At 34.9% G+C, this 21542-nt stretch overlaps 1 protein-coding gene across 1 annotated transcript in view; it reads right to left on the bottom strand.

Annotated features, from left to right (window-relative positions):
• LOC121413474 overlaps positions 1-8884 on the bottom strand; it is a 36175-nt gene extending 27291 nt beyond the window's left edge. Inside the window, exon 1 of the mRNA XM_041606296.1 lies at positions 8800-8884. The gene's annotated coding sequence lies outside the window, so the exon portion shown is untranslated. The remainder of the gene's footprint in view (positions 1-8799) is intronic.
• Positions 8885-21542: the final 12658 nt, after the last annotated feature.

Here is a 21542-nt window from a genome sequence, read left to right as displayed (position 1 = left end):
CATTAATTCATTTCCTCTTTAAGGATATTCATAGCATATAAAGATTAAGACTATCTCAGAATGTCTCAGTAAAGCTTTGTTAGGCATGCCTTTTTAATGAGATAGAGTAATTTTTCTTATTTCTTGAATGTACAAAGATACACATACATAAGAGACTCATACATAATAGAGACTCCTAGTGGTAGTGGAAATGGACAACAGGATTAGCTATTAAATTAAGAGGCTTTTATAAGAGGAAATTATGATTTGTTTAACAAATTTTCGGCATTACTCCTATTTGTTTAAGACCAGTGGGATTTGAACCTGCCATCTACTGAACCAGAATAGCCTGGTGGTTGAGTCGCTGCCCGGAAAGCAGTAGATGGCAGGTTCGAATCCCACTGGTTCCAATTTTTTCTGACTTATGATTTATGATTTTCATACAGATCGAGCATACTGATCTTATAATTTTCATTACAGATCGAGCATACTGATCTTAAACAAATAGGAGTAATGCCGAAAATTTGTTAAACAAATCAGGATTAGCTATGTTGTTTACATAGTTAATTTCACTGAGGTCATTCAAGAATCTTCAAAAATTAGACCGCTCTAGAAATTGGTAGAAAGTTCTTTTTGTAGACAATAGTAGAAGCTTCCAGAATAGTGAAAATTTATATAAGCTGGCAGTTTCTTCATTATATCAGATCAGAACTCAGAGTTTCACACCAGACTTTATGTCAGAGCATAGTTTATTTCCAACTGGAATACAACATTTATCTTCTGTGGAATTATTTGCACGGCATCAATGAACTGTTAGCAGTTGCTTTGAGAGAGGAAATCTCAGTTCTCATCAAGATCATCAACCTGTTTTAATGAACGATTTTCAACCCATGGATTGCTGAAATTGACTGTTAATCATCATCAACATCGTCTTCAAAGACATTTCAACTCGTTACATTGATTCTTGTTATTCATCGTGCTTCAACATCAGTTTCATCATCACCATCATTGTGAACTTTAATTTAAGGAATCTTCACCAACCAACTTTGATTTTATCTGGATTTAATACAGGACTATCATAACTTTGGATTTGGATCTAACTCTTCGAGACATGTAAGATGTTTGCTTTTGTTTTGTTTAGTGTATGATTGATCTATTTCCTGTGATAAAAGAAAAGGAAATCAAACTTAAAACAAAATTTTCATTGTTATTTGTTGCAGTATCGTAACAAATAATTTGGGGGGCTTGTCCAGGAAATGAAAGCCAATTTGCACAAAAAGCCAATTTGAAACCCAAACCAGTTTTTCGGGAAACGATAGCTAATTTGATGCAAAAGCAGTCAGAAAACATTTTGGAAATTCTTGGAAAGTTCTAAAATGTAGTGTACTGTGTAATTACTTGCTTGTATTTCTGTATATTCCACCATGGCTACATTTGATGATGAAGAATTTCTTGCGATGACAAAATTTTCACATACCATAATCATTTGAAGTCACTGAAAAAAAGATGATTTGATAGCAGTTTGTGATCATTTGGGTGTATCTCTACCCCCAGGTTTAAAGAAGGCAGAGATTACTGACTTGTTAGCTAGTCACATGAAGCTTATAGAGTCTAAACTCTGAAACTTTTGTCATTGTTTCAGATGATGCTCAGATTTAACAGGCAAAGTTTGAAATGGAAATGAAAATGAAAGAGAATGTTGAGAAGGAAAGAATCAGAGAAAACATTGAAATGGAGAAAATAAACATTGAAAAGGGGAGAATGAGATTAGAATACCAGTTGAATTGAAAGAAATTGAGTAAGCTCATGCAAATACTAACATTTCAACCTAGTTAAGATTTTGATGCTGATTCCCCCAACATGGTCGAAGTTCATTGACCCCAAATGACCTTTGACCTTGGTCATGTGACTTGAAACTCAGGCAGGATGTTCAGTAATATTTGATTTCCCTTATGGCCAAGTTTCATGTACTGGGTCCATATATTTTTTAAATTACGAAGACATTTAAAAAAATTAACCTTCCGTTAAGATTTGGTGTTGACGCCGCCGCCATCGCCGTCGGAAAAGTGGCGCCTATGTTTTTGTCTCACTCTGCTATGCAAGTGAGACAAACACAAGGTCAAAACTCAAAAGAGCTTTTTATTTTCTATATCATCTACTTTATACATTATTGCAAGCACTTCGAGAGTAGAATCATTAATTGTAAAGCACTTCGAGCATGTTTTGTAAACTTTATTAAAAAGTGCCAGATAAATAAATGCTATGGGAAAAAAATGGATGTATACACAAATATATCATTTTCACTTACCTTTATAACAAAAAAAATCTAAATCCGTCTACATAATCATACATATATGTACCTTGCACTTTTTCCACATACAAAATGTTATAAGAAGTCTGAAATTCAAATATCATTTAAAAACAAATACATTTGTAATTGAACAATGTCTTCCTTCCTGTTTTGTTAGGTCCTGGGTTTTTCCAACAGCATGTTTTTCACAGAGGAAAAACCTGGGGTGTTTCACAAGATCAAGGGTGCAGATTTAAAGTCACACGTTCCCAGCTGTGTGCGTTATACAGTGCATCCCACAAGAAAGAAAACCCGGATTCCCATATATTTTTTCTTTAGAGCAGAGCTACCAAGTCTCACGCATTATGCGTGAGACTCAAGCATTTTAGACTCTTGTTCATCCTCTCAAATCTCTGTCTCACGCAACTATCACAGACTATCCCCATATATATTGTACACAATGTCTGTGATCTCACTCAGATTCACACAAAATCTCACGCATAGCTGGTCTTTGAACTTGGCATCTCTGTTAGAGGCAAATTAATTATGCTACTTCTGAGTACTTCATTTACATCACCATACAATTCAATTATTCCTCTACATTTTGATAACTAATATGTGATGAACACTTCACGCATTAATGAGCAAGACAAGTTTGAAATTTGAATGTCAAAATCAGGTTGCAGAGAAAAATTGGACAAGATTTTTTTGTGATACGACAACCATGCTTATTCGACAATTGGCTCATTAGCATTTCTTTTATATTCTTTGCTAAGTTACTCTATACTGATCCCTGAAATGAGAGTGGATTCAGATTAACACGTTAATTTCTGCACAAAATTGTTTCTGATAAGCCTCATTATTTATTGTTTGTAATCTGCCATGTGTGAATGATTTGCAATTAAAAGCTGTTGGTCTCAAATTAAAGATAAGATTCCACTCTTACCATAAGTATCAAATCAATAGTAAAAACATGTTTAATAATTGTGAAATCTATCTCTGAAAACAGGTTTCCTCTTTGTGGGACGCACTGTATAATGCATCAACACACAAGAAGATGCTTGCTCATTTCTTGAATCTGTATACAAACAAGATTGCATGTTAAATATCATGTGCATATCGATAAGTCTCAGCCAAGAAAAACAGAAATAAAACATTACAATTGTGAATTGACATGTGATTCCAACATCTAATGAATGCAAAGAGCTGAACATTAGAGAGAATTCAAGGCAGATTGCTTCTTTCATTGTCTAAATTTCCTTCATAATACTGCAAAGCCATTTGTGACATGCTGGACAAAATTTAGTCTCAACTCTGGACATCATGAATAAATATCTGTCTCTTTGGAGTCCTTTGACAAAAGAGATTTAGGGGATGTTGGAAGAAAATCTTTTTAATCAGTTGCAAAATTCTGTTGCGATTTCACAAGTAGTAGATAAATTTTAGCTGTAGCAAATTAATTCTTGCAGCAAGAAGCAGATCAGGGCCCTGTCTTACAAAGAGTTATGATTGATCCAATTAATCGTAACTTTATGGAAATCCATCAGTGTCATAATTTTTTTACAGGAAATTTGCAAAATGTCTTTTGTAACAGAGAGAATTTTCACTGAATTTTCAAGAAAAGAATGAATGTATATGTACATCACAGCTAGAAAATATTTTGAACAAACATGCATGATACATGTTAATGTTGCAGGCTGTCCATAGTTGTGATTGATCGGATCAATCGTATTTGTAAGACAGGGTCCAGAAATCAACTGCAAATTTGTAATCAATTGCAAGACATATGATTAAGGAACCCAAAATAGATTTGCAATTGATTCTAATTTCCTTGAAATACCCCATTAGAGCATCTCTTTATTTTTCAAAATGAACAGTTTTCAAAAAGTTCAGTTTTTGATGATACACACTGTACTGCACCATGCAATGAATACCTATAAAGGAAATTTAAAAATTGTCAACAATTTCCTCCAGGAAGTTGATGGGATTTTCTGATAAGGGAAATCTTGATATACCAGCCAAAATGTGTTGAAAATAAAAAAATCAGCCTTAATTGTGACCAGGGGCAGATCCAGGATTTTCCAAGGGGGTGGGGGCACATTTTCCCTGGGGAAAATTTGACAAGCAAAAAAAAATTTAAAAAAAAGTTCTCACTTGTGTATAAAGGATCCTCCTGGATCCGTCAGTGATTGTGACTCTGTATATCGAGGGGTTTTGTTTCTGCCTTACCATTCTATCCCCACCACCCCCCCTTCTCTCTCTCTTAAGGCCTGGTCACACCGCCCAAGCATTGTTGGAGCAGTCGTGAAGCGGAGAGAAAAAAATCATCACCGCTCGCTACCATTCACCATTTTCAATTTTGATTGTTGTGGGTTTTTTTTTCCATTTTTTCCCCAATTTTGTGAGTGAAATTCGACCCTCTCTCCCTACCGCTCCAACAATGCTTGGGCGGTGTGACCAGGCTTTTAGACTTTTTTTAAATAACTGATATCAATGCTGACTGGTTTCAATCTAGGAAAAAAGTGTGGATCACAAGGCCAAGGAAAAGATATCATCAACACCCAAATATATGGAAGGGTGATGATCAGGCCTGGTGATGATGATTGAACTTAATGAGTTGACTTGAAAAAAAGACAACTACAAATTACTACCGGCCGGGCATGGTGGCTCATTGGTAGAGCGCCCTCCTCATGACTGGGAGGTACGAGATCATAGGTTCAATCCCTGGCTGAGTCATACTAGATTTTAAAAACGGAACACTGCCTTCTTCATTTTCTTGTCACGTGCTCGACATATGAGAATAGAGAATGGTAGTAATAACATGTTATGTTACGCAAGGCCCACTGGAAGGACAGCTGACATGGCTACCCTGGGTAAATTTATTAGGAAGACCACAACAGAGTCAGATTTGTTCACCAAGTTGGTGCTAAATAATGACCCCCAAAGTGGTCCACTCTTTCTCAATGCGAATCTCACAGTTGACCTTGATTAGATTTTTCTCATCGAATGTTTGGTATCTGGTGAAAGGACAAGTACGGTTGTCATACTGTAATTCATTATGTTACTAGAAGATGAAAATGAAATTCATGAGATCTAGTCAATAATAAAGTTAGATAGATATCTGGGGTGGTATTCTGAAAACATTCTTATCTTTTTCTCATCTTTCTTGCTTTACATCTTATGCTGAGCGTGTAAACTTATAACTTGCGCATATAATACTAAAGCACACTATTAAAACAATTAGAATAGAATGTCAATAAGAAGTATTCTGAAAACATTCTTATCATTTTGCTCTCACATTTTAAGATAGCTAGATGGCCGATGGTTATCACAGCCTCGTTCTCTCTTGCTCAAATTCGACAGCCACTGCCAGGAGCAGGGTGACCAGACGTCCCGTATTTCCCGGGATTGTCCTGTATTTTGCTTCTTTGTCCCGGCGTCCCGACAAACCCTTCCCGGGACGCCTATTTGTCCCGTATTTCAGAATATTGAACAAAATGTATTTAAGAGCGACGAATTTTTATCAAAATAACCAACAGATGACGAAGCAGAGACAACTATAAAATCGATAAATAAACTTTTGAAAGTTCTGCGGTGATTTTCTTGCTAACCCAATACATCGCAAAAGAACTGGCCTCCTGGCATTGTGTGGCAGGCTGCTAGCTAGGCATGTAGGATCTAAGCAGATTCTCTCCACCAAACATGCCAAAATAATCACAAAATCGGCGGGAAATTTGTATGACTATTCTCAGATTACTGATTTGGAGATGTAATCTCGGAGGAACAAGTTATTGAGTTTTCATAACTAGATCTACATGTAGTTGTTTCAGCTTTAGAATTGAATTGAATTGAATTGAAAAGGTTTTATTCAAAATCATTGCACGTTGCAGCCAAAAGGCTGAATTGTGTACAATTTACAGGTATATACATGTATAAATAGGTGATTTAAAAACATCAAAACTTGAAATGATTAAGAGAATATAATGCAACTTAACAAAATAACAACTAGAAGACTGAAAGGTGGCGGTGGAAGAATGCTCATTGACAAACATCGCCACTCAAATTCAAACAATAAAAAACATAGATTTAAGCAAGTAACAAAAGAACTAAAGACAGGAGGGTGTCTGGGGACGAGCGAGCAGTCAAGTTCAATGCACAGCTCCAGCCAGGGAATGCCAATCCCTCAACAACACCATTCAACCTGGGCAATGGAATTGGTTATTCAAATCCATCGCTCAGGCGGAACTTAGGGTCAGCTAACCTCACTGGAGCTATGCATTAATAGGGCCGACAAACAATCTCTTACAAAAAAAAGAAAAAAAAAAAACATTCACATTCACAACACACTCCTCATTCATCCAACAACCATAAGCACGTTAAATCAAACAACTGCACCCACCAACCCAGCAGTCACCCCTGACACCTTGCACTCATTAAGCATACAAATAAAAAAAAAAAAAAAAAAAAAAAAAAAAGAACCAAGGGGGGGGGGGTGAGTGGTCGCCCGTCCCAGGAAACCGTCCTGCTCAATCCTGAGAACGATTACTTAAAATTTGAAGAATGACGCAGTTTGTAAAATAACACATCTTCCACCACATGAGAAATCTTAATAAAAATGAGTAAAATATTGGCATAAAAAACATTGTTTCCCTTTAGTTGTTACAATGTGAAATACATGCATTAAAATCATGACTAATAAAAACCTGTAAACCTATTCAATTGTGTTTGAGTTTAAAAAGTTCTAAAAATTGTAAAATTTCCATCTGAAGCTTGTGAGCTAATAATAATAACAAATTAGTATTAGGCGCGATATATTAGCAAAACACAACTTGCACAGTAGATGTTTGTAGACCTATGTATATCAACCGGGTAACTAGCTATATCAAGGAACACAAACTTATTTCAAGTTAGTGTTTAATAAATTTATAAAGTAAGGTAATGGGCTGTTTTGGAAACGTTTGGTTTTACAATGAAACTGATGATATTTAAGTCTTTTCCTCAATGAGTAATCAACATCGTTGTTCATAGGTAGCCAATGGTTACAAAGTGGGCTGTTGGCAAGGGATACAGCAAAGTTCATACACAATTGTTTTCGTCTTTCAGATAAAGATTGTAAAGAACACACTTCTAAAGCATCGGTATAATTAGTGTATTTTTCACCGAGCATAATTTTGCATGCTCTTGACTGAATACGTTCTAAACAGGAAACTTGGTTTTGTGTTAGGTTTCCGTTAAAAACTGGTACTCCATAATCCAAAATTGGCCTAATGTAACCCTTATATACTGTTATTAAATCGCAAAGTGGTAATTTATACGTTTTGAGACAACGAAGCATATAGAGCTTTTTATTACTACTTTTATTACTTTTTATTTTGTTAGATGATTGGATTTTTTTTGCTTGAAGTTCGAACTTTTTCCTCTTTTTTCTTTTCTATCCTTCTTTCTTCATCCTTCTATCCATCCTGCATGCTTGTCCGTTTTTGTTCCATATATCTTTATTTCCTACAAATATATTTGTCTTTCCTGATCCTTTCTCTGTGTGTTCATTTTTCTTTCTTTCCTCCTTTTTCTTACCCGTATTCTTTATCAAATTTCCCTTTTTTATATTCTTTCTTTATTGATTTTTTTCTCCCCCCTCCCTTCCTCTCCTTTTTCTTTTAATTATTTCTCTTCTTCCATTATGTTTTCATTCCCTCCTCACTTTAAATTCTTCCTCCCTCTCTTTCCTCCTTTCTTTCATTCTTCATTTTACTTTTCCATCTATATTTCTTTCACTTATTCTTTCTCTCCATCCCTCCCTTAATTCCTTCCTTCCCTCCTCCCTTACTGCTTTTCTTCTTTCTTTATTTGCTTCTTTCTGTCAAATTTGAAGGAAACATTTTTTCTTTCCTTCATTCTTTCTTTCCTCCTCCTTTTTCTTACTTTTTTTTCTTTCTCTCCTTTATGTTGTCTTTCACACATTGTATTCTTTTTCCATTCCTTTCTTTCTGTATTCAATTCAAAGAATGACGGAAACATTTTTCTCTCTTTTATTCTTTCTTTCATCCTTTTATTCTAACTTTATTTTATTTATTTTTTCCTTCATTTTCTCCTTAATTTTTTCTTTCTTTCTTCTCATTTCTTTTCTTTCTTTCTTTCTTCTCATTTCATTTCTTTTCTTTCGTCTTTTCTTTCTCTCCTTCATTCTTTTGTTCACCCTCCCAATTATTTTAAATTTTTCACAGGTGTAATACGTACTGTGTAGCGTTCTTTGTTGATCTTTTTTGTTGATTGTCCCGTATTTCATTTTGTGAAATCTGGTCACCCTGGCCAGGAGCCTCCTGGCTCCTCTAAATCTGAATAGTTGGATCAGCAAAATGTTGATGAGAGACACATCCATGCTCTGGACTGGACTAATAATACTAATATAAACAAGAAACTTGAAGTATAATGGCAACTGGGCATAATATAACCAGTTTGGTCAACATTTCTAGAGGAATTCCTAGTATAAATAGTAATGATAAAATTCAATATTAGACACAAAGGCCTACCTCTCTGGCACTGAGCGAGCTACGTTAAGGCCAAGCCATAAAGATGTGTCAATAACATCAACACATAGCTAGACTCCACGACTCTGCCTGAGAAGCTTGTCAACCGGCCGGAGGACTTCCGAGGGTGCGGATTACAAATTCCCGATGCCAAAAATCCTGAGCCGATCTGAGCTTCGCTATATCTGCAGCAAACCAACGAAGTGTTTGATCCCTTCTCCTAACGTCGACATTACAAAGAAAGAAACATGGCTACACAAATGCTCAAATGCGTCCTTTTTGAACTTAATTTCAGTCAGTGCCAAACTGCAACTACCGGTGATTTTCTTTATTTATTGTAGATCTATTTTTAGTGGTGGAACTTCCCCAGGCCTGCGTCGCGTCGCGTCGAGCTGATAGTAAAACCGACTATAGTCACGCATGTACACACTATCATGACTATAGCTATAGGGCTAATGAAACGCTGTGGCGTTTCATTAGGGGTTTTCCCTAAAAACGGAGAGGGGGAGAGATCTAGAGACGGGGGGGGGGGGGGGGTGTACAGTGTACATCAATATTGGCCCACCCTGTCCCACCTACTATTCTCTAGATCCTCGCGAATTGTGACAAGTTTGAATGACAGTTGTTTTTATTAAAACTTGTCACAATTCACGAATCTTCCCTGAAGAGCTAGCGAAAATTTGGAGAGTGAATAAAAGAACTTAATTGTTGGCATTGCAAAAACTGCATTGCTCGTGAATTTGTTTCGCATTCCTAATGTCTTATTATTGCCAATACGTAAAAAATAAGATGCTATATACATATATACATATATACAGTGCGTCCCAGAAAAAACGAAACCGAGATTTAGCGATGATTTATCATAACTTAATCATAAATAAAATAAACAAATGACCTATCAATGTAAAGCTTAGAATCTCATCTTTCATCTGAAATTACTTAGATTATTTTTCATTCACGCATGAGTGAGCAAAAACAATTGGAAATGGGGATACCAAAATGTCACTTGGCTGGCCGTATCTAGGTTTTAAAAAGAAAACAACATTTTTAAAAAGTTCAATATCTGCTCTTTAGTTTGATACCTCAATTACAGAAAATGGTCATGAAATAACAAAGTTCTGGTTATTTGAAATAAGGCTTGAATTTCAATAATTTCAGAAAATGAAGAGGTTTTACAGGCTAGGGTTCAAACTCACTCGACACTCCTTTTTGTTGACGATCAGCCATGCATGAAGTCTTTTGTTACCGTGCGATAGTTTCTGCCGGAAACCGGTGAAAACAAGTTTATTTAATGAAATTAGGGAAATACGAGCATTGTTTCGAGGGATCATAACTTTTTTAATTCTCGACCATTTTCTGTGATTAAGGTATCAAAGAAAAGAGCAGATATTGAACTTTTTAGTCATGTGATTTTCTTTTTGAAATTCAGATACCCCCCGCCAAATGAGTTTTTGGCATCCTCTCTTCGAATTGTTTTTGCTCACTCATGCGTGAATGAGGAATAATCTAAGTAATACCAGATGAAAGAGGAGATTCTAGGCTTTACATTGATAGGTCATTTGTCTATTTTATTTATGATTAAGTTATGATAAATCATCGCTAAATCTCGGTTTCGTTTTTTCTGGGACGCACTGTATATATCAAGGGCGCCGGAAGCGGGGGGCAGGGGGGCACTTGCCCCCCCCCCCATGTGCCCCCCCCCCTAAAAGTAAAAAAAAATATTATTTAAGGACAAAAGTAAACGATGAAGGCACTTTTCTGCCTAAGAATTGTCATTTCCATTGTCAAAAATGAAAAAATTTCGCCCCTGACGGGGCAATTACACATCATAGTAAGCCTTATGTCTTTTGACGAATATGTCCCTCTGTGAAACATACCTTTGATAAGCGCCCTTTCCATCTTATTACAGTGTGATAACGTGTAACCTTTTAATAAATACATTTCAGATTAAAACCGAATGGCAAATTGAAAGTGGTTCACCAATGCTGTGTCGGCTAACAAACGCGCGGTCGCCCAGAAACGCTCAGACCGGGGTGGTGTTTCATCAATATTTTCGTCTGACAAGTTGTCAGATCTGACAACTTTCGTATCCTATATTCTGATTGGTTGAGAAGCATTGTTACCATATAGCAACTGTCGGATAAAACAGGACTTGGCGGATAAAACTTCCGACAAGTCCTTTCATGAAATGCTCCCCGGACCCGATATCACCAACGCGCGTGAACGCTAGTTACTCGAGCAACATATATATGGAATCGGAAAATAGCTGTAAAACCGAAAAGTTTAAAGAGTTATATGAGGCTTGAGTAGTTGCTTATTGGATAAATGAGAAGATGCTAGCTTGAGTCGGCGAATGGAGTACTCATCTATCAACTAATCAAGCCTCTTCAAGTCTTCTGGTTTACTGTCTTTATCAGGACTACGCTCATTGAACAAAAAATTACTCGACTATCAACTGTCCACTTCCTCCTATCAATTTCACTTCTTCCTCTATCCACTTTTTCGAAAACTCCACAAGGTGTACCGTCAACCACATCCGCTATTGGAATGTAATTGTTTTCTTCTAAATAATGTACATTATTAACTGCCGTAGTTTGTTAATTCATGATTATTTACAAATGAATATTTCCTGGAATTTGATATTCATCATAGTTATGGTCACATTTTCCCCAGATATGTAAAGAAAAAAGAAGATTTTGAAGGGGTCATCCAAAAGTGCTTCCCAGCCATACAAAACATGCCAAAGGAAACACATAAATCGAGTAATGTTATAAATTTTCAGAAAAGTTTAAAATTGTTAGACAATAATTAAGCAGGTCATATTTATTTTTTCCTCCAGTTACAGAATATGAAACGTTTTGCCTATGCATGGATAATCAGGGACTGACTATCTCCAATGCTGAGTTCAGAAATGATTTGCATAAAGTGGGGATATAAGTGCTTATCGGTCGACGTCTGCCACGTCAGAACAGTATACATTTTGAATTTGAAAAGACATTCATTAGAATGTATGTTGTTTCTGTTGTTACGCTTCTTCTGCTTAAAGGGGAATCCAGCCTTGGCCATAAACTGGTGTGTTGGGAAGAAGGAAAATAAATTAAACAGAATGGTGAAAGTTTGAAAGAAATCGGTCAAGCAATAAGAAAGTTATTGCTGTTTTAAAATTGAGATCACAAATACTATGTAGATTTCAAATTGGCAACTGGGTAAGTAAATTATGACAAGGGGGCAAGGACAACTTTCCCATAGGCCATGTACTTTATTATCAGGGATTTGTGGTTTTCTCCTAAGTACCCATTCCCCTGGGGCAGTAATCTAAATATAACCCAGATAGTATATTGTTTTATGTCCTCATGAAAGAAAAATAAAATTTTAAATAAAACTTTTTGGAAAAATGACAATTTAGCCATAATATGTATTGGAGTACATGGAAGAGTAGTCCTTGCCTTACATCACTATGACATCCCATATGTGGCCAATTTGAAGTCTCCATGGGTATAGTGATTACCAATATTTACAACTTTTAAAAATTCTTAACTTTCTTGTTATTTGTCCAATATTGGTCAAATTTTCAGCTATAAACTTGTCTGATTTTTCTTTTCCTTATAAAAGCAAGTTTTTATTTGGGTTGGATTCCCCTTTAAGATAATTGTGCTCTCTCGCGTCGTCCGTGTATGTAAATGTACATAAATAATATTTCTGAAAGGATAATGCTGAAAAATTTCTGGTATTTTGAGTCAATATTAGCGTATTACGTAATCTAATTGATCAGACACAAAAACCACATTTTGCGTGTAGATTTTATAGGTTCTCATAAACTCTGAGTATAGTCTTTCGTAGTGAATTCTATGTTTAATTCTCAAGAAATTTATTTTTGAATTCTCTTAGAAACGCAAGTTTTATACTCCATTTTTAAAACAAAATCCTTACGGGGGGGGGGGTCCAAACCCCTCTCCCGCACGATCGCTTCGGTATCTCACGCTGTCAAATATATTGTGCCCCCTTCGGGATTTTGCCCCCCCCCCCCAAACTGAAAGCGTTCCGGCGAGCCTGATATATATATATAGGCAAATGTGTGTGTGTGAGATAGTTTGTTTGATTTGTGTGATCGAGCGCCTTTGGAAAGTTAGGCCTAATTCATGATTTTGCCCCCCCCCCCAATCTGAAAAATGGATCGACGCCCCTGTCCGTACATGCGTACATTCTCGCGGGGCTCGGAGTAATACCAAGGCCCTCGGAACAATTTTTTGACTGGGGGTGCTGAAGTGATTTGAAAAGGGTACTGCAAAATGAAGGCCCGACAAATTTAAGAGGCCAAAAAAGGGGTTTTCCTGTATTTCTATGGATTATACACGCAGCATCCCCGCTTCCAGGCCAGGGCCAGGAGTAATACTCAGCACAATATAGGTAGAACATTTTGCTCTCACGCTAAAATTCTTTGTTTTTGTAACAAAAAAAGGAGAATATAAATGATAGTTTAAAGGAAACCCATCAAAGAATAATAGAGTTAAGATATTTTTTAAAGTTTTTTTTTTTATTCATGACATCATATTAAAAGCAGCTTCCAATTTAATATAAACTCAGAAATTCCCAATTAGAATAGTTCATGGTTTTGTTTAAAGGTCAAGTCCACCTCAGAAAAATGTTGATTTAAATCAATAGAGAAAAATCAGACAAGCACAATGTTGAAAATTTCATCAAAATCGGATGTAAAATAAGAAAGTTATGACATTTCATAGTTTTGCTTATTTTCAACAAAATAGTTATATGAACGAGCCAGTTACATCCAAATGAGAGAGTCGATGTATCACTCACTCACTATTTCTTTTGTTTTTTATTATTTGAATTATACAATATTTCAATTTTTACGAATTTGATGATTAGGACCTCATTGCCTGAAGCACAAAATGTTAAAATAATGGAATTCCACGTGTTCAGGGAGGAATGAAACTTCATTTCACATGACAATGACGAGAAAATAGAAATATTTCATATAATAAAATACAAAAGAAATAGTGAGTGAGTGATGTCATCAACTCTCTCATTTGGATGTAACTGGCTCGTTCATATAACTATTTTGTTGAAAATAAGCGAAACTTTAAAATGCCATAACTTTCTTATTTTACATCATTCCGATTTTGATGAAATTTTCAGTGTTATGCTTGTTAAATTTTTCCATTTTTATTCAAATCAAGTTTTTGTTGGGGTGAACTTGTCCTTTAAAGAAACTTTCTAGTATATAAGGATAGAGGATATAATATTTCTGAAGATATATATTGTTAAAATCTGTGAACATTTGATTTAGTGAGGTGTCAAAAAAATCAAATATTAAAAATCCGTAGCTACTATATGGATGTCTTAACCTTCATAATTAGGGTTTTTCTATCTCTTTTTTATCTTTTAATAAAGCAAATTTGGAGTTAAAGTAAACTTTACTTTATTTTGATCTCTTGTTTGATTTTACTTTATACTCCCTCCTTACACAAGGCCTATTGGCTTTATTTATGCAGTTCCCCATTTCACTTTCATTTTTACTCTTGCTTGTAAATATATTGTTTTTCATACCTTGCTTTATAATTGTTTTTATCGAGAATGAAATAAATGCAAATTGAATTGAATAAAATACTCCTTTTTTCATTTGATTCAAACTATATCCCCTCTTAATGATAATAATAATGTAGGTATATTTACCCAGGGAAGCCGCTTCAGTTCCGAAAACTGTTCTCCCAGCGGGCCCTGCTTTTATTTTTACCCCGGCTTTAGCTGGGCTGCCTAGGCGCTCAAAGCATTCAAGGAATTTCTTCCTACCGGGTACCCATTCATCTAACCTGGGTTGGGTGCAGCACAGTGTGGATAAATTTCTTGCTGAAGGAAATTACGCTCTTTCCTTTCCCTCTCACTCATCTCACTCACCCTCTCTCTGTTTCTACTCCTGTCTGGTTTTTGTTTCTAATTTATCAAATTATTCAACGAGATCACTTCCAAGGGACATATTTTAAATCCAAATGACCATTCACACACACAAAAAAAATCCACCAAAAGCAATAGAAACAGTACAAAGGGTCATTTTCTTTTCTACAAAAGGATCATCGATTCTATTTACAAACTACAATGCAATCACCATTCTACAGAGAGGAAATGAGCAGTAAATATAATGCTCACATATTGATAATTGATTACCTCGTACTATGGAATATGTGGGATACATAATACAATCAAAACTACACAGAATAAATTCACACTTAAAAATATGGTTTGAATCATGTATTCTTCAAAATTCTCAGTCGGTTGTGATTCAAATTCATTATCATCATTTTTTTTACAAAAAGTACTACACAATGTGCCAATATTTGTTCAATTGGTTTTAATTGAATTTTGATTAATTGTGTATTCCTATAATGTGCAATACTTTCTCAATGGTTTTCTGTGAGGGCATGATGCCTGTAATATACTGAATTTATTTTCCTGAGCCCTGGCCCATATAAAACCCTATTTTTACTCTCTTGTCTTTAATCAATTTTTTAATCATTTATATTTGATTACTCAAATTGTATATTTGTATTAGCATTGTACAGTTTGTATGTTTTATGGCCAAATAAATAATGATAATTACAAAAATATATCAAGAGGGTAGGAGCCTGATTATCAAACTACTAGGGTCCAGTATGTGTGTGTGTGTATTTGAGTTTTGTCAGACGTGTATCAATCAGTAGCATTAACATTTCCAGTAACTTTGTCATCCAATGGTAAATATGGAAAAAGAATAAAAATGCAGATAATTGAATACCTCTTTTTAAAGTTCACTTATTTCATGCCAAATTAAATTATTCAAACCATTTGTGAGTGATTCTCATGATACATACACATTGGGTTTTTTTACATGCCAAGCTCTCGAGTGCAGTAGAAAAGATACCGAATAGCTAAGAATAAGGCTCATTCTGCTCCTACTTGAATATATTTCTTTTTAAAGGACAGTTAAAAAAAATATCATGACCACTACAAGAGTGAGTCTTTTCCCTGATTTTCTATTAGAACTAGAAGCACTGCAATCATGTCTGTACAAAAGTATAAAATCTATCATAAAATATAACAGAGTTGTACATTTCCTTTCTTTAAATTAATCTACATTTCTTTATGTTGAATGTAGCTGAAGATTGATTTTTAACATCAATAGATCGCCATCACTGAAAAAAATGGTACATATTATATACCAGATCAACCGGAATGGCAAAGGGGAGAGAGGGGGCTGAATATCCATTAAATTGCGATTTGATGGTAATTTACAGTTTGATATCTCTGGAAGGTGTTCTTTAAAGTTGGTCAGACACATTCTGACACAAACTTTACTATACATAAAGAACGATACAAAAAATTACAAATCATTATTTTTTATTGTAAATTGACCCATGAGATTATGAATTCAACTTGTGAGTTTTGGGAGGATCAGATGATGCTACACATTCTGGTCTGCCCCCCTCCTACCAGAGCAGTGTACTACTGAAGATCTGGAGTCATTTAACACCAAGGCCAGATCCTGTACCCTCCATTGGACAGGTCTTGTGTAGTAACCCGACAAGAAGAATGAATTCAACTTCAAACAAGAATGCTGAATATTTGTAAATAGATCCTATTCTAAAGGCCTTTAAAATTGACTAAGTGACCACTAGCAAATGCTCTTGAAAACGACTTCCAACCCAATAAACAGATTTGATAAAAAATCATAAATCTACATATTTGCCTGTGTTGTGTGCTTGTTTGTATTCTGATTACCTTTTGGTCGAACTCAAGCAAATTAAACAATAACTTTGATAAGATAACCCGACATGTATAACATTTTTTTCAGAGAGATAATAAATTATCAGCATTGGATTTGTTTGATCACTTGATATCACAAATGCTTAGTTATTCAAGATCAGGATATGTCAGAGTACATCTTTGCCCCTATGAACTGAGTTATCTTATCAAGTTGACCGATGGACTGAATATTCAGTATAAGTTAGGAACAAAAGAGGAACTGTACCTAGTTCCTATTTACAATGAGGTATTATATAATTTTCAGCTATTATTACTTCCTTCAATGTTGTTTAATGGGTCAAATATGGCTTTGATGGAATAATTTTAGATATAACATTCTCAAGAAAAATTAGGGCATATTGGTTTTTTAACCATGAAATAACAATAAATCAATAATACCAGCTATTTTTCCCCAGTTTCAAAAAGAAAAGAGAAAGATATCAACAACTTAAAAGTTAACTAATTGTGAAAGCTGCAATCTTCATGGTAAGACAATTTAATGCTAGTGATAAGGTTTTCTACCTATGTTTCTACACAAATATAATATTTGTAATTCGATATTCTCTAAGGATAAAATTTTCACAAATATATACAATAATTTAACAAAAATTTGCAAGATTCGTTCAAAAATAATACAACTCTTGATAGTGATCTTAGATAAAGAATAAATGTTGCATAATCAACCTGGAAGACTACATGATTTCAGAAAAAAAATCAAATAAAATAATATCATATGCTTCTGTGCATTTTCTTCATAAAAAAAAACACACGACTTGCATCCTGGGGCAGGTTTCACAGAACCAATGAGATTTTAGTTTGTGTCCATTTCCTCAAAAATGTATGTTGTTTGTAATGATGTTTTCTATGGATAGTCCAGTAAGTAACATTAATAATGGTTTGAGAATCAGACCTATGAATATATCATTTGATTATAATACCCCCCCCCTTCCCAATAAGTGCCCACAGTAAACAACATCATGCTTCCTTTGCTATGTCTTTAAAGGACAAGTCCACCCCAACAAAAACTTGATTTGAATAAAAAGAGAAAAATTCAACAAGCATAACACTGAAAATTTCATCAAAATCGGATGTAAAATAAGAAAGTTATGACATTTCAAAATTTCGCTTCATTTCACAAAAACAGTTATATGAACGAGCCAGCTACATCCAAATGAGAGAGTCGATGATGTCATTCACTATTTCTTTTGTTTTTTATTGTTTGAAATATGAAATATTTTGATTTTCTCGTCATTGTCATGTGAAATGAAGTTTCATTCCTCCCTGAACACGTAGAATTCCATTATTTTAACATTTTGTGCTTCAGGCAAGGAGGTCCTAATCGTCAAATTCGTAAAAATTGAAATATTGTATAATTCAAACAATAAAAAAACAAAAGAAATAGTGAGTGAGTGACATCATTAACTCTCTCATTTGGATGTAACTGGCTCGTTCATATAACTATTTTGTTAAAAATAAGCGAAACTTTGAAATGTCATAACTTTCTTATTTTACATCCGATTTTGATGAAATCTTCAGCATTGTGCTTGTCTGATTTTTCTCTATTGATTCAAATCAACATTTTTCTGGGGTGGACTTGACCATTAATAAAGATCTCTCAACCAAGTTAGCAGAACAAAGCTAGTTTGTACAATATGACACACTCTACCCAGGACAACACTAGACAAGACAATGCATTTTCATGGATGCACGCATGTACTAGGTATTTTGCTATTCAAATGTTCAAGTATGATCAAAAGACCACTGGTCTGCACATTCTCACAAAAATATTGTTCTTCTGTCTATGTTAAAAAAAACAAATAAACATTTGAAAGAGTTAAACTCCAAAGGGGAGTGGGAAAAATAATACAAAGAGTAACAGTACGTACATTCTCTTCTTTAAATCAAGATGCTTCATTTTACATTTTCAACATTTAACAATATTACTATTCTGGGGGCTAATGGTTCCTTGCCCCCACCTCATTTGCACCTGTATGTAACTCTTCTAATCATACCACTCAGGGTATTGTTTCATAAAGCTGATGTTATGCATATCTTGATTTAAGCAAGACTGGTGACCTTCTATATGAGATACCTCAATACATTGTTTCCTATCTCATAAAGTGGGGACGAATTTCCTATAACCTTAATAATCAAATTTGACAAATAATAAATTTGCATTCAAATTCTTGTTTAAATATCATTCTAATATACAAAGATTAGATTTCATCTTTCTTTATAGCTGATGTGAATTAAAATGATTATTAAGAATCTGGTGGGCGTTTCATAAAGCCATTCGTAACTTACTGATGACTTTACGCACGACTGGTGACCTTTCTTGTGCTAAATTATATATCTCTATACAGTGCGTATCAAAAAAAAGTTTACACTTATAAAAAATCCTGTAAAATAATACACTTGGAATATCCTGAAGATTTTTCCACATTTTAACATTGGTACAGATCCATTTAATCAAATGACGATATAACTGTCGAAAAATATTTCCGCTTGAGTGAGCACCACTTACTTTTGAAAAGCTGGTGAAAAATGATTTGCGCAGAACTTTGAAATAGTTATGCAAATAAAAGTAGACCTTAATCATGAAGAACACGTGGAATTTAGCTAGTGAAATTGATTTGAAGATCTCTTTAACTTTTTAAAACTTGTTTCCTTTCCCAAAACCCTCCGAAGAGTGCATTGCGCCCCACACACCGAGGCCATCGTGACGATATTTGCTTTACACTGAGCTGTGAATTACATGAAATAACTTAAGCTTGATTTTCATTGTGTTAATCATTTTCAAGCTTGGGAAAAGTGTGGAGAAACAAGTATTAAATGAAAAATGAAATGTAAACCCACTTTAAATGATAACAAGTGGAATGCCTCTGGCCGTCTCACCTGCATCACGCAGTTCAATATAGCAGCAGTGCTGACTTTGAAAACTACTCTAACTCGCACAAGATGTTTAGTGATACATGGTTACTCTTATGTCCACTTTTTATGAACTAGACCAATAAACTTACAGAGATATGATGGTTATTCAACAAAAAAAACCCAACATGGCCAAAGTTCATTGACCTTACATGACCTTTGACCTTGATCATGTGACCTGAAACTCGCACAGGATGTTCAGTGATACTTGATTACTCTTATGTACAAGTTTCATGAATCAGATCCATAAACTTTCAAAGTTATGATGGTAATTCAACAGATAACCCAATTCGGCCAAAGTTCATTGACCTTTGACCTTGGTCATGTGACCTGAAACACGCACAGGATGTTCAGTGATACTTGATTACTTTAATGTCCAAGTTTAATGAACTAGATCAATAAACTTTCAAAGTTATGATGGTAATTCAACAGATACCCACAATTCGGCCAAAGTTCATTGACCCTAAATGACCTTTGACCTTAATCATGAGACCTGAAACTTGCACAAAATGTTCAGTGATGCTTGGTTACTATTATGTCCAAGTTTCATGAATCAGATCCATAAACTTTCAAAGTTATGATGGGAATTCAACAGATATCCCCAATTCGGCCAAAGTTCATTGACCCTAAATGACCTTTGACCTTGGTCATGTGACGTGAAACTCATGCAGGATGTTCAGTGATACTTGATTAACCTTATGTCCAAGTTTCATGAACTAGGTCCATATATTTTCTAAGTTATGATGACATTTCAAAAACTTAACCTCCGGTTAAGATTTCGATGTTGATTCATCCAACATGGTCTAAGTTCATTGACCCTAAATGACCTTTGACCTTGGTCATGTGACATGAAACTCTAATAGGATGTTCAGTAATACTTGATTAACCTTATGGCCAAGTTTCATGAACTAGGTCCATATACTTTCTACGTTATGATGTCATTTCAAAAACTTAACCTCAGGTTAAGATTTGATGTTGACGCCGCCGCCGCCGTCGCCGTCGGAAAAGCGGCGCCTATAGTCTCACTCTGCTATGCAGGTGAGACAAAAACTTAGTGAAAAAATGCTAGAGATGTCTGATTTTAACTTTTCTTCAGATTCACTTATGTCCTCAGATCCTGCTGGCACAAAAATGGTAAAGGTTGTGATTACTAAGTGTTGAAATTTCAATTTAGGTGGACAATTGTTACAAAATGGTTAAATGTATCCGTTTCATTTCAATTGACTAAAAGTGCAAGGGAAATGTATGAAAAATGTTTCGCAGGGTAAGTTTGATTTCGCCCTTTCCCCTTGACACAGCGTGAAAACGAGCATTTCTGTGCAAACAGATTTCTGCGAGCTTTACAAAAATGGACAGTGCTCACTCAAGTGTAACATTCTGTCAAAACTTTTACTTTTATGTGATAGATGAGACCCTAACCCAAGATTATATGTCCAAAAATTACCCACATGTTGTACATTTTTTAATTCCCAGAGCTTTTTCAAAGTGTAAACTTTTTTTGATACGCACTGTATAGCTGACTTTGCAGCTAATAACATGTTCCAGTCATGCATAAAGTTATTTGTAATTTTACAAACAACTTTAGAAATCCCGCCTGGTAACCAGTCATGCGTGAAGTCATGTGTAACTTAGGAATAACCTTATGAAATATAGCCCTTGTATACTTTCATCTTAAGGTAAATCATCAATGGCAGTCTACTAATAAACGATTGTTGAAACTATAATTGTTAGAACTATAATTATAATCAATGCACTTTTTTTCCAAAATGTAGACGCATTAATCTTAATTGATATGGCATTCTACATCATGCATAGAGATCAATTTGCTTGCTCATACATCTACATTGGAAGCTACAACTATGTGTATAACATTTAGATACAATATCAAATTTGATTCTTCCTGTACTTTGTCTCACAATATACTTATAATAGAATTACAAGTTCAAGTATAAATACAATAGAAATATATTTTCAAGGTGATGGATAACACACAAGTATGACATAAATTCTGGGATAAATTTGGG

The sequence above is a fragment of the Lytechinus variegatus genome, chromosome 4, assembly GCF_018143015.1.
Source record: "Lytechinus variegatus isolate NC3 chromosome 4, Lvar_3.0, whole genome shotgun sequence".
Classification (NCBI taxonomy): Eukaryota; Metazoa; Echinodermata; class Echinoidea; order Temnopleuroida; family Toxopneustidae; genus Lytechinus; species Lytechinus variegatus.
Note: the sequence above shows the minus strand (reverse complement) of the source record. Positions and strands in the feature narration are given on the sequence as shown.